Raw genomic sequence first — 15,065 nt, 5'->3', positions numbered from 1 at the left:
CAGGAGACTTCAGAAATGCAAATGAAGGCCTCAGTTTTAAGAAGATATTACAGAAACATCTGTATATCTTGGATTTTCATCCTCTGAGTTTCTGTATTTTGCGTAGAATTTTGGCCTTTGTATAACTGTTCAGCTATGAAATAACTGTAATTGGAAAAAAATTCATCAAGAATCAGTGATCACATTTCTGATCCAATATCCAGAATAAAATTCAGTACAATCTCTTCAATTTTTGTTGCCCTAACTGGGAGAAACATGGCAAGAAAATTATTTTTGTCACTGAAATATGCACAGAAAGCAGTATCACTGAGTAAAAGCAACCATCCCATTTGTAATGACCTGGATAAGTTCCTAGACTGATGGACGGTGCATCATAAACTGTATAGCTCACCAAAACATTCGTTACTTTTTAAGTGACGTTCTTGCCTGTATCACTGCTTCCCTTTAGCTTCTGAACAAAGGTCTGTCTTGCAGTTTGCATTCCTCTTGGAAAATAACGCTGATTTGCAGTATCTCCATAACTGCTACATTTAACTTATGTATTATAGTTCATGCTGTCTGCAATTCTACTGCCACTGAAGATCTACAATAGCTCTGTCAAGTTCTCTGCTAGTCTGAGTAGTATTTACCCTGTATTTCCAAAGGGTTTCTCTTATCTGATATGATATAGAAAAGAAAAGGCATAACAGACAAGGAAAGGTTTATACTGGCAGCTATCCATCTGAAAATATACACTGGTTTATTCTTTAACTTTCTACAGAAGTTGATCTGCTTCTTACAAGATTTCCTACTATCATTCTCTGATAGCTGTCTAAAGGCGATACCCACAAGCTATTACAATTCCTTTCCATGTAGAATGATACTCTCAATAGCGTAGCTTTAGGTATTTAGACTACATCAGAATAGGAAATCAGTACAAAAAAAGGAACCCCCTTCCTCCTAAGAACCGGTGAACGCTGATTCTCATCTTTGATCGTGAGAACATCTTTCAGTTTATGGTTGGGAGACAGGCTCATTTTCTTCTAGTACTGATAGAAGCTATTCATCTCTGCTCTGGGAGCCGCACATCTGCACCCTCAGACAGAATGTTCTGTCAATTGGTTAAGGCAGCTGTGATGGAAATTTTTATCCAGAGGACATTTCAAATACAGAGAAGCAGCACCACGCTGACATCAGACATAAGTGCAACTGAAGCCATGCAGCTGGCATAAACAACGTGCCTTCCTACTACCTCTAGCCGTGGCATGCCACCAGCTCAGCTAACAGTCCTGTCCATAACGGCTGCTTCTCAGGGGTGAGAGGGGCTGTAGTTACATTCCTTTTGTACTGCGTGGTAGAAGAATAACTGAGCAGTAAATAAAACAGTTTATATCGTACTGTGCAAAGAAAATTAGGAATTCTTGTCAATGGTCTTCAGCGATAGTCAAAAGACACATAATTCTCGCTGCAATTACCCCAGCTGACCGCAGCCAGTTGTATCCCAGCGATGCTTGGTGATGTCGATATCCGCATCATTAACAGCCTAGTAACTACTATTAAAGGAAGGCTTCATTAGCAGCTTTGAGAAAGAGGCAAGGATATAAAAAGGTAGAGTGTGAAACTTTATCCTCGTTTTTAAACTAATGACACTTGAAGGTCATGGCCTGGCAGCGTTGAGAAAACTCCAGTGCTGCAACCTATGCTATGTCTGCTCTGCAAGAAAAGATGCCTTCCAGTGCTGTGAATATAGACTTCTCACAGTACTAAAATTTACTTTGAGAAGATTACTCTATCATCTGAAATATGCTTCAATCTATAAATATAAATAAGTCTTTTAGCTTGATACAGCACCAATGAATACTGAGAAGTGAATATCTTTCCATTACTATACTCAGTTTATTCCTTTGTGTTATCTAAGAATTCTGATCTGTGTTCCTTTGCCCTTACTGAATGGATGTTCCACTATTCACAGCATTTTGATAACTCCTGTTTTAAAATGTATTTGTTTTATCTATTGCTCCGCCCACCTACGTCATCCGCATGGAAGATATAACACTGCAACCCTGAGTTAAAAAGGATGAACATACTGAATAGTTGTTTTGCAGCAATATATTTGCATCGCTTTCTCTCTGGTTGGCCTATAAGTCACCCCAAATTAAGGCCCCATTTTGCTGTGCGCAGTAGAAGAGCATCTTGGGGCTTAAGACAATCTTGAGCAAACCCTGTGTACAGGTGTGAGGTGGACAACTAACATACCATTTGCTGTCTTGTTTTTTATTTATTGTTTTAGAGAAATGGGTCTTTATGGACAGACATGAAAATCACATGAGAGGGGATCTCATCAACACATACAAATATCTTAAGGATGGAAGTCACGAGGACGGAGCCAGACTCTTTGCAGTGGTGCCCAGCGACAGGACAAGGGGCAGTGGGCACAAACTGAAACATAAGAGGTTTCAGTTGAACATGAGGAAAAACGTCTTTACTCTGAGGGTGACAGAGCACTGGAACAGGCTGCCCAGGGGGGCTGTGGAGTCTCCCTTCTCTGGAGATATTCAAAGCCCGCCTGGATGAAGTCCTGTGTAACATGCTGTAGGAGAACCTGCTTTAGCAGGGGGGTTGGACTGGGTGATCTCCCGAGGTCCCTTCCAACCCTTGCCATTCTGTGATTCTGTGATTCTCTGACAAGATTCAGCATAGGACTCACAGAGTGGAATCTCCTCCTCCTCCACTTCTAGCGCTCCACCTACACCTCCAGGCTGTCTCTCATGGTGCTTTCTCACCTCTCATCTACCCCTGCATCCCACATGCAGCACGAAGCTGATTGACAAATCACTAATATGGCAGCAAGATGAAGATGTCCTCACACACAAAGAAACCCCGCCTGCAACCGTGTCCACAGCACATCCTTTCGCCTCTTTCCCAATCCCACTCAGCCACGGCTCTCCCTCCATCAGAACATAAGACATTTCAGAGACTGTATTTCAACATGTAATTCAATGGCTAATACGCTTCCATTCAATTCAACCATTTTGGAAGGTGCAGGATTCAGTCACAACTGTTTGTAAGATTCCAACATTACAATACTAAAAATGTCAGCTATATAGAAAAGGTTATTAAAAAAGCAATGAATGACTTCACTATTTTTCAAAGTATTTGAGAAATTATGATTCAACTGACACTTCTTATTTTGCATATTTTTTTCTAGAAGCCTTCAGATTTGGTGATATCAGAATCATAAGATAAAGAGCATCCAATATCAGGAAAACTGCTGCAAAACAGACTGGTCTAAAAGGATATTTCACAACAGAAAAAAAAATAGTTCTTTTTTATACACTGTTCCAATACAGGATGTTTTTTTTAAGAAACTTATTTCAAGTCCAATGCACTAACAATATATCAGATAGGCTATAGTGACTTAACTTTCAGATTTCTTTTTTTATTCAACTACATCTCAACATTATTTTATTTTATTTTATCCTTAGCTGACTGCAAGCTTTGTGCATTCCTTTTAACTCCATCTGTATACTAATGGTGTCATGTCTGTTTTCAGGTTTTCAAGCCTGCTGCTAATGCAGAATTTTTCTGACAGTTTTGTACAGCATTTTCCATTTTAGTGGTAATGCTACTGACCTAAGAGTTTCCATCATGCACTAAAACGTATTACTGGTATAGATCTCTGTTTCTTTATAAAGATCCATAATACTCCGTGCCAAAAAAATTCTCACAGCCCTGGAAAAATTACAGGACCGCGTTCCTATCACAAAAGAGAAAGTCAATCTAGAAGTGCTGGAGTAATGCGAGTTATCCGAACTCTTATTAAAATATTACTGAAGTATTAATACAAGCATTTAAATAGACTGTGAGTAGCTATTTTAGGGAATAACTAAGGAATATTTTTAGATACACAGCCTTCTGAGCTGGAGTTTTAAGAACTCATAAAGTTAATATTCTGGTACTATAAAATCTCTTAATAATAGCGAGAAATAAGAAATGGGGAAGGAGCGTACAATCTTTCCATTTAATCCAAATATTCCAAAAGGGTATTTTACATTAATTTTGGCAAAACTTATCTGCCATTTAAACTAGATGCAAAATTACCAATGCAAACTTTTATGTCACTACAGAATGAATGCAAGATGTATATATGCTTTGTCTGAATCCAGCTGTAGCAGTAACATCTATTAAATTACATTAATATCAAAGATGTTTTAAAGGGGACAAAACTAAAATGTGAATTCTCCTTAGAGTTCTACCACAGAGATATATAGGGTCAGGATCACCAGTTGGAATAAGGTCAATGGTGTTGTGCCTATTCTTAACCTCTAAGGATCCCACTAAGGTTTGGGCACTACCTGGGAAACACGACAGTGTAGCACATAGGAATCAGCAGATGCCAGAGGCTCTTTATTTTGTAGGAATAAACCTGCCACCCTTTCCACAAATCCTATTTCAAAAAGAATATGAAAGAAAATCAATGAGTGGAAACATAGATTTTTCCAACTTTTTTTTATGCTGGAAAACCACACATAGAGATCTAATTCAGCTTTGGGTGTCAGGCTTAACTTGCATGACCTGATTTTGGCCAAAATGTGTCACAGCTTTAATGTTATTTAAATGTAGGGGGTTTTGTCTGTGAATATTAGCAAAGTCCTTGCTGCTTTAGATAAGCAGATGACATTCCATTCCTCTTCGTTCCCCTCATTAAAGCAAAGAAGTTGAATATTAATGAGTGTGGAGAATTATGTTGTCATGCATGTTAGTCTAGAAAATATAAATTCATCTCATAAAGTCAAAGGATCAAAGAAGGTTTTTACTGTTAATTGGAAACAAAGTGTCAACGGTGTCCTGATTTAAAGGGCACTCAAGGATGATAAGGGAGGGCTTTTTTTTTCCAAAAAGGAAATATAATTAAGGTAGAAGTGGAGTTATTATTAGTATTTCTTTACTAAAATCCTTTTCATTGCCTGTGGCATTCAATGTGGCATTCCCAGTGTTCAAAGTGATTTTATAAATAAAGAATATATTCTTGCAAATATACTTCCAAATTACTGTAAGTATTTATAGTCAAAAGCACTTTAAACATTATGGTTGAAAGTATTTTAAATATGGTAGTTTTAGATGCTTCTTTTAAACCTACACATCTAATGCAACAAGTATGTTTTCATTGTTCTTTGGTAAGTGAACTTAAAAATAGCACATTTAGCTCATGGCTAATTAAGAGTTGGAAAATAACAGAGGATCGCCTCCCCAGTTTGGACTTCAATGCTCAGCCCTAATGCAGCAGCAAAAATTAAACCTGTGCTTGCTGAGCAAGCCTAGAAGCACTAGATTTCTTGCACACACACATGCACACACCAGAACAATAGACTGAGCTTATGCTAGCATGGAGTATACTGTTAGTATTTCTTTCAGTTATGAGTAATATTATACTCAACGTAGACTCAAACCAGCAGTATTACAAGCATACCTTAACTGTTGAGACCTCACTAAGTAACTCACAAGAGAGAGCAAATGCCTTCTACAAGTTAGAATATAGAGTATCTCAGGAGTATAGACAGGGAACACTTTTACATTAATGTTCTTTCTAATTAAATACACAAACTGTAAACTCTAAGGGATAGATCTCACTTTTCTGATGAGATAACCTCTGTGCCTTTATAAAATGTAAGGTCATTTGTGTGGTTTTCTTTAACACTGCTTACATGAAGTGTCTTCAGATACATCTTGCAAAAGCCTCTTATTGTTTACTGTAGCAACTATACATGTTAATTCTTATTGCCACACGAACAGAAATTTGCTGAAAAAAAGTGAAAACCTATTATTTACAGTAACCCTAAGAGACAATGCTGAAGTCAAGTAAATATTGACAACACTATCTGAAATTTTCCTGGTCTTTTTATATGATCTCTAAGGTAAAGCTTTAAAGGTTACAAAGTCATATAGTTTGGACAACCAATTAGAATACCTTAAAATGTATTTATTAACAAGGCAAAATCCAAACAAAACTATTCTGTATGCTCCTCCACATGCATCAGCTGAAATACTGTAAGAATAAATTAATACCATTTTATCGCTATTACATTTTACTAGAACAGTTGTTAATAACACCAACAAATAATTAAAATATAAGTGAGAGATGATATTACAAATCATTACTGCTTAGAACAGAGTTGTGTGAACTTTTTTCAGTAGTAATAGAATTTGCATGATTACAAGTGCAGTGAGTGCCATTAAAATTTTAACATTTGCCACCTTTTGTCATTGTAATTCTGCATATATTCAGGGGCAGTGAATTTGGAGGTCTTAAAGCACCTGTTGCATCTATATAAATTGCAAATTATATTTCATTATAAAATAATTTGAATGTTCTGCTGATAGGATTATTCAGCTGCCTGAACTTGCTGCCATCATTTTTCTTTGAACATAGACCCTCTGGGGCAATGTCAACTCAGTGGACTGCTGCATTACTATTGTTCAAAACCCAGAAACTTGTTTTTAATTTTAATGCTTCAAGTCCATTCCTTTAAGCTTGCAAAATGGCAAGTCAGTGAAGAGAGTCCCCTCTTAAAAACATGCACGCAGGAGGGATATTTTAGGATATATATGAGCAATCACCCCTTCATCTAATAGGTGAGCTGTAGACATGAGTTAATTGCTCAGCTCTTAGAAACAGGACTTTTGTGTGGATGCTTGGGTGGGGAATACCCCTGTGCCTACAAAGCCATTCAGCAACAGTCATTAATTGCAGCATGACATGAAGTAAAATCTAACATGGTTTCAGACTGGTGAGAAATTAATCATTTTTTCTCCTCAACACTTGAGACAGAATCATAGAATGATTTAGATTAGAAAGGACCCTAAAATATGAAGGACAAATCCAAATTGGAGAGCGTAGGGAATCCATGCTAGGAGCAGAAGCTTTTAAGCTCCACTTTCACAGCAGGGAGAACTGCCAGACTCACGGTCTGGGCCGTGGAGGAAGCAGGGTGGCTCACTGGGCTCAGGCTGAGCACAGGCAAAGCCAGCGAGACGTAGCTGCTCAAACACAATCATTCTGGGTGAGCGACCTGCATTGCCATGTAAGAAAGGAGATAGAAACACCAGCTTTCTGCATGAATTGCCATGCATTCTGCAGTTACATCTCCATATGTTAGAATCCCCGTAGGTCTACCTGTCTAGGAGGTAACAAAGGCTTCAGCACTGATGTCTAATCCTGCTAGGCCACCCAAATGCTCCGACTTCTCCAGGAGGGCACTGTTACCTCCTTCCAAAAGGACTGGCCTAGCTACAGTTCTCTGCTGAAATATGTTTGCTTAGATTTAAATATATAATTCATAGGATCAGTGTAGTTAGAAATTGTAAAAGACCTATTTAGGTCACCTAGTCCATCTTTGCCATCGTTATTTTCATCACTGTATTGTCCATTTTCTCTTTAAACCTTGATAATCTGTAAGTCATGTAGGGTTTTTAAACCGGGTGCTTAGCAGAAACGTTATTTGCAGATGATAATCACAAGCCAAGGAAAAACAACATTGCAACACACACTAAATTTATGGATTTGGTTTTGTCCACTGCAAAACGGCTATAGCTATTTGGTACCAAGTTATCAGTGCAAGTGCCAGACAAGTATAGAATTCATGGGGTTTAGGAGTTTTGACTACAATATGCTACATAGAATTGTGTTTACTAATTGAATTTTGCCTAGGAAAACGAATTCATTCTGGTGCACCGACAGCAGAATCATGCTGTCAGAAATATTTGTTTAAAAATATACATATATATTCTAGAACTCACCAGGACAGATACTTTGCTATAGAAACACAATTCAGGATACACGTGCCTGTATATGCACAAGCACACAAAGGAAGGCTATTTTGGGAGGTTTTTAACAACAGAGGGAGCCTCTCCAACAAGCATGGCTACCTGTCAGTTATGTGCTAAAATCAGTTATGGTGAATTCAGCATTCACTTTTTTTTTTTGTTTTTAAGTGACCATAAATATAGGAATACCCGCATGCGCTACTGAGCCCCAAAGAGGCAACATTTGTGATATGGGTGAGGAAGACGACAGCCCTGGGAATACGCTGCGAGCTGATACTTAAACTGAAGTGAAACAGAACAAATACCTATGACTTGCTAAAAACCAAAACTGCTTCCAAATGACTCTTAACAGATATCACAAGCTTCTTAAAGGGGGGAAATGGGACTCGGGAAACTCTATTATTTGTGTGTGTATGTATATGCATACAAAAGTACATACATATTTAAATGACTTTTCCTATTACAAAGGAAACATTGTTTGGAACCCAAAGTTAACAGACTATTTTTTGTTAAGTCTGAAAAGTCTGAAACAAATGTCTCCGAGCTTTTCACACTTTCGTAGTGCAGCAAAGACTTTGGAACTTAATGAGAACAATTAAAACATCAATACTGCCAATAATTGTACTTCAGAGCACTTTCACCGAGACCTTGGACTAGCGAGGTTGCCTGGAGTCTGAACGAGTGACAAGTTCTAGAGTGAGGAAAAACAGAAAATGCGTTATCTGAAAAAGACTGCTGGGACAACATGGGCTGTGTAGAATATAGATTTAAAATTCAGACAGTTGGGTCACTAAAGCCTCTACCTTAAAGAAAGCGAAGGAAAAGAGACCTTTCCCAACAGCTTCTGAATGCTCCAAAAACCTGCCTTGCCAGAACTAGCTGTCTCTAGGCTCCAGCCAGCTGTCAAAGGCTCTAGCTACAGATTTCCAGCTTTTATCTATCTTTTTGGAAACAACTCCCCAGTTCTCTGTGGAGTACTCTAATTAATGAAAGCTCATGCATTTATTCTGCATAGTATATAAACCTACTTGCAAAACAAAGCAGAACAAGGTTCATCACATCACTCTCAGCCTGGATTTTCCATCACTGGAAAGCAGAAGGGGTAAGATCAGTTGACAGATTCAGGGCATGGGATTGGCAGTCAAGGAGTGGAACAGGGGCCCAAAGAGTTTGTGCAGTTTCTGTCCTTGGAGGTTTTCAAGACCCCAGGATAAAGCCCTGAGCTGCCTGGCTGGACCTTAAGACTGACCCGGCTTGGACAGCATGACCTCCCGAGCTCTCTCGAGCCTGATCTATCCTATGCTCCTTTGTTTGACTTTTGCCTCCATGTTCAAACTGGTTTTAAAACAAGAACCACCCATATAACAAAGCATCATTAAGATGAGTGATAAGTAGACTCAGTTATCACGGTTTAATAGAACTCAGATATTACCTGAATACCCTCTTGAGCAGCTTTGATCACCCTCCTATTTCTAGGAGTCTCTTCACTTTATGATTATAAAGTCCTTCAAGATGAAAAGCACTCCATGAATGGCATGTATATTCATTTTTTCCCGTATTTTTAACCTACTTGAGGGATCAACAAAGACACAGTTTACTTTCATGACAGTTACCTGTTAATTTTGTTCTGCCTTACGGAAACATGCAGCTAATCTGAATGCACTGGGGTGATTTATTTTCTTGTTTCATCATGTCAGCCAACTCTCTCCTATTAATTCAGGACATTAAAAAATCTATGCCAACATGCAAGGGGTTCAGAAATACTCCACTATTTATGTGTAAACCTACAATCTGAATTAAACTAAACAACAAGAGCACAAAGACTCCATGATACAGAATTAGTGTGCAGCAGTAATCAGGTCTGTAACCAGGATTATGAGATTATGAGCAGAGAAGATGAGGATTTTAAAAAATATACAAAAATGTAGAATCTCCTCCAATGAATCTTACATAAGTACTAGTACAATCTCATTTATTTTAATCTTATGCTATCGTTTTCCTTTTAGTTTATGAAGAAGAAAATCTTTGGGAAGATGCATTTTCTTCTCCACCAGTCTTTGATTTATTAGTGTATTACGTTTACAGTTGTCCTAATATTTAGGGAACAATTTGAGGCATTACTCAACGAATGCGACAGCGAGATTGCTTCCTAAACAGTGCAAAATTTCCCTTCTGAAAATATGCCTTATTCCCACTGACAAACCGTATCTACACTTGGCTATCCCATCAAAAAGGCTGAATTGGTAAATGCAGTGAAATTATTTCCCCCCCGCTTTCTTCAGTACTCCTATATACAAGATGACATGCATCCAACAGTACAGGGGTCCATGACAGCACGATTCTATATTTGATGGCAACAGCAAGGAAAACTAAATTGTGCATATTGCAATTTGATGAACATCTCTAGCTTAACGTAGAGAGACCTTTCCCAACAGCTTCTGAATGCTCCAAAAACCTGCCTTGCCAGAACTAGCTGTCTCTAGGCTCCAGCCAGCTGTCAAAGGCTCTAGCTACAGATTTCCAGCTTTTATCTATCTTTTTGGAAACAACTCCCCAGTTCTCTGTGGAGTACTCTAATTAATGAAAGCTCATGCATTTATTCTGCATAGTATATAAACCTACTTGCAAAACAAAGCAGAACAAGGTTCATCACATCACTCTCAGCCTGGATTTTCCATCACTGGAAAGCAGAAGGGGTAAGATCAGTTGACAGATTCAGGGCATGGGATTGGCAGTCAAGGAGTGGAACAGGGGCCCAAAGAGTTTGTGCAGTTTCTGTCCTTGGAGGTTTTCAAGACCCCAGGATAAAGCCCTGAGCTGCCTGGCTGGACCTTAAGACTGACCCGGCTTGGACAGCATGACCTCCCGAGCTCTCTCGAGCCTGATCTATCCTATGCTCCTTTGTTTGACTTTTGCCTCCATGTTCAAACTGGTTTTAAAACAAGAACCACCCATATAACAAAGCATCATTAAGATGAGTGATAAGTAGACTCAGTTATCACGGTTTAATAGAACTCAGATATTACCTGAATACCCTCTTGAGCAGCTTTGATCACCCTCCTATTTCTAGGAGTCTCTTCACTTTATGATTATAAAGTCCTTCAAGATGAAAAGCACTCCATGAATGGCATGTATATTCATTTTTTCCCGTATTTTTAACCTACTTGAGGGATCAACAAAGACACAGTTTACTTTCATGACAGTTACCTGTTAATTTTGTTCTGCCTTACGGAAACATGCAGCTAATCTGAATGCACTGGGGTGATTTATTTTCTTGTTTCATCATGTCAGCCAACTCTCTCCTATTAATTCAGGACATTAAAAAATCTATGCCAACATGCAAGGGGTTCAGAAATACTCCACTATTTATTTTATGTGTAAACCTACAATCTGAAATTAAACTAAACAACAAGAGCACAAAGACTCCATGATACAGAATTAGTGTGCAGCAGTAATCAGGTCTGTAACCAGGATTATGAGATTATGAGCAGAGAAGATGAGGATTTTAAAAAATATACAAAAATGTAGAATCTCCTCCAATGAATCTTACATAAGTACTAGTACAATCTCATTTATTTTAATCTTATGCTATCGTTTTCCTTTTAGTTTATGAAGAAGAAAATCTTTGGGAAGATGCATTTTCTTCTCCACCAGTCTTTGATTTATTAGTGTATTACGTTTACAGTTGTCCTAATATTTAGGGAACAATTTGAGGCATTACTCAACGAATGCGACAGCGAGATTGCTTCCTAAACAGTGCAAAATTTCCCTTCTGAAAATATGCCTTATTCCCACTGACAAACCGTATCTACACTTGGCTATCCCGTCAAAAAGGCTGAATTGGTAAATGCAGTGAAATTATTTCCCCCCCGCTTTCTTCAGTACTCCTATATACAAGATGACATGCATCCAACAGTACAGGGGTCCATGACAGCACGATTCTATATTTGATGGCAACAGCAAGGAAAACTAAATTGTGCATATTGCAATTTGATGAACATCTCTAGCTTAACGTAGCTTTAGAAGTGAAAAGTTTCAGTGGATCTGAAGCTTGCTGACTGCATTTGTTGAGAATCTCAGCTCTTACAGTGCCCAAGCCCTCTGCCCTGGAGGCAAGACACACATCGTACAGAAACTTTCTCCTCTCCTTAGTCTTTTTGTGTAAAATTACATTTTGCAGCCTGTCTATCCGAAGTGGGAAAAGGGGAACTGTAACAGTGTGAAGGAAAGGAGAAGATTGCCTACATGTAAACCAATTTTTCTCCCAAGATCCTTGCAGTAACAGAAATAATTGCTTAGTTTTATGAAATCCAGGAAATCCTCCAAGTAACAGTTTATCCCTGGCCTCACTGGCAATACTTGAGAAGCACAGGTGGAGGCTGAGCCAACTCCCTTGTAAGTTCATCTCCTGATGTTACAGCCGTGAATCTCGTACACGACTTCAAATGAGTTTCTCTTCAATCAAATACTAAACTGACTCACACTTACGCTGTGAAATCACATGAGACTTTTCGGGTCAGGACGGCAAGTCTGCAAGACTTACTCAGATATGCTCTTCTACCTTTCTTGTTTCAGAAGGACACTTTCTGACACCCAATCCAAAACTGAAACCAGTTTTACAGAGAATGAAGTTCTAGTAAAAACATGCAAATAGTTCATTTCTATTTAAAATGGCCTCACCCATTAGGTTTTTGATGAGATACAAGAAGCAGTTACAGTTTTTTACTAATTAAATTAGTTAACAATTTTTCAGTTTGTGTGGTACAGTCAGACTATGGCTTAGTACCTCCAGGTAGCTCTAACGAGGCTTGAACTAAACACATTTGTAAAAAAGCTTTAGCAAAGATATTTGTTTGATAATTTTGTACTTCATGGAAGTACGTAGATAGGTTAATACATGCAGATTGTTAGAAACAATGCAACATTCAATGTATCGTATATAACACAAGGGTGACATATTTCACTTCCATCTCACAAGCACTAGAGAGACTTAATTCCTTAAAATCGTGTTGTCCTTGTGTAAAGAGTAATCCAACTTAAACTGGGATATTGATGTGACCTGTTCCTGCCGGCAGACACCATCAAAATACCCTTCTTGGACAGACTGCCTCCAGATCTTCCATTCTGACCTCTCATATGACATTGACTCAAGGGTAGAAGAGATACCCAAAGACAGCAAAGCCAGGTACAAGACTATCAGCCTGTAAGTGTGGACTCAAATGTTTTCTGAAACAGAAGTTGTACCTAAGTTTTCTCCAGGAGTGTACTAGGAGAGTTGCCCTGTAGACTGGAGGACATGAACGACAGGTAAAGAATGTGAGCAGTGGGATGAATGTGGCCTTGAGCACAGGCTCAAACTAGGTCCTGCATCACTCTGAAAAATATAGCTCCTGAACTTGTTCCTGTAGAAATATTTTGCACACCCTCCGTGTGCAGACTTGTTACTGACGTGCTTGGGACTCATAAGAAGAAAAAACATAGACTGCGTCTCTTAGATTTGACAATTCTGTAGAAGAAAAATAAGGTTTAAGTAGGAATGTATCTGTTTCTGACAAGAGAGTGATGGATAGAGCCACTTTATTTACCCTGACAGAAATATCTTTGTTGATGAGCTTTGTGTTTTGCAAAAGAAAAGGAACAGTGAATATCTAGATTTATATATGTGAGGTGAAATATTGCATTTTAGACTGGAATGTATAATTTCATAGATTATGAGTTTTGCTTAATGACTGACTGCAAAACTGATATTTCAGTGTTTAGCATTTCAATGATTTATGGTCTTGTCAGCAAATTTTTAATATGCCTTATGTGCACAGATGTTTCTGCGATTGTGACACGCTATAAAAATTCACAGTGGCCAATTGCCCTCCAGTGCTTTTCATGGCAGGGCTGTGGCAGAAAAGTCAAAGGATTGTGTAGTGGAGCTGCAATGAATAGCAGGTAGGGACAGTTTAGTCATTAACTTGTGAAATTTCTTGTTGTTAACCACTGTTTGCAGTCACCTGTGCTTCCAAAGGTGTCGAGAATAGAAAGATTATTTGAAATAAAAGAAGAAAAGAAAATTCAGCTGAAAACATCACAACAATAACACCTTTTCAAATAAATAGATAAGTAAATAAATTATATGTACAGACCTGACTTCAGTTTTGGGCTAAATTGCTCCAGCTAAATAGAAACAACCTTAATTAGAAACAAATTCCCAATGTCTCTTGAAAATTATTTTCTCAGTAGAAAAATCTGAATCCTAAAAACAAACAAGCACAATTGGTTGGGAAAAGTGGATTTTGAGATTCGTGAAGATTTCATAGTATGGTACTGACAGTAAGGTGTTGCTCTCCAAACCGGTTTGGGGTCTATCACGATGTGAAAGAACCAGGATCCACAGCACTGCTGATTAATACAGAAATATCTGTACAATCTCCTGACACACATTTCTGTAAGACCTGAATAAATTTAAACTTCAAAGCACCTTCTGTTCTCAAAAGCAGCATTCACTAGATCCCAAGACTCCTATTCTGAAAGCAAAAGATCTGGTCCCTAGTTTTTTGTTTGTTTTAAGGTTTATTTTTATCCTTCTATTCCATTCACACCATTTTCAAAGTTGTGTTCACTACCTACAATTCTGGTTTTGTTGGAATACTTTTGTCTCACCCTAGGCCTATGAAAGCAGCAGAGAATTGTGATATTCCATTGCTGTGTGGCAGGCCAGGGATAATAGCTTGGTAGCTTAGTGGGAATTTATATCTTTTTTTCTGCCTTTTTTTTCAAACCATTTCTCAGTCAGTCATCGGTTTCATGTTTTGTTTGACAGACCTATTTTCAGTCTAACTGAGCTCATTGAATTGCAAAGGAAACTAATGAGTATGAGCATTACAACACTCCCACATAGACAGGCTCTTCCAACTGGATGCCTAACTGCCACGCAAAACCCTCACACAACTCCACCAGATTTGTTGAGCAACAGTGCTGTATCAGAACAACAATAAATTGCTTTAAAAAAGCTCTTCTTTCATACATATAGGTGAGAATACAAGTAAACAAAGCTACATTTTAAAAGTTGAAAATTATTCTTGCAGAATGTTTGGGAAACGAAGTCAACGTACATCTAAAATTGGTATGTCTGTTAGTGTGGCTGCTAGGAAACAAAGAAAATAAAACAAGAATTGTGCCATTTTCCCCCTACTGCATTGACTGATTTATCCAATACTGCAATATTAAAAGTACATTCACACAAACAGAAAAAAAGAGAAAAAGGAAAAAAA

Source organism: Egretta garzetta, unplaced genomic scaffold (assembly GCF_000687185.1).
Source record: "Egretta garzetta isolate BGI_Z169 unplaced genomic scaffold, ASM68718v1 scaffold411, whole genome shotgun sequence".
Taxonomy (NCBI): Eukaryota; Metazoa; Chordata; class Aves; order Pelecaniformes; family Ardeidae; genus Egretta; species Egretta garzetta.
This window is presented reverse-complemented; position numbering follows the sequence as displayed.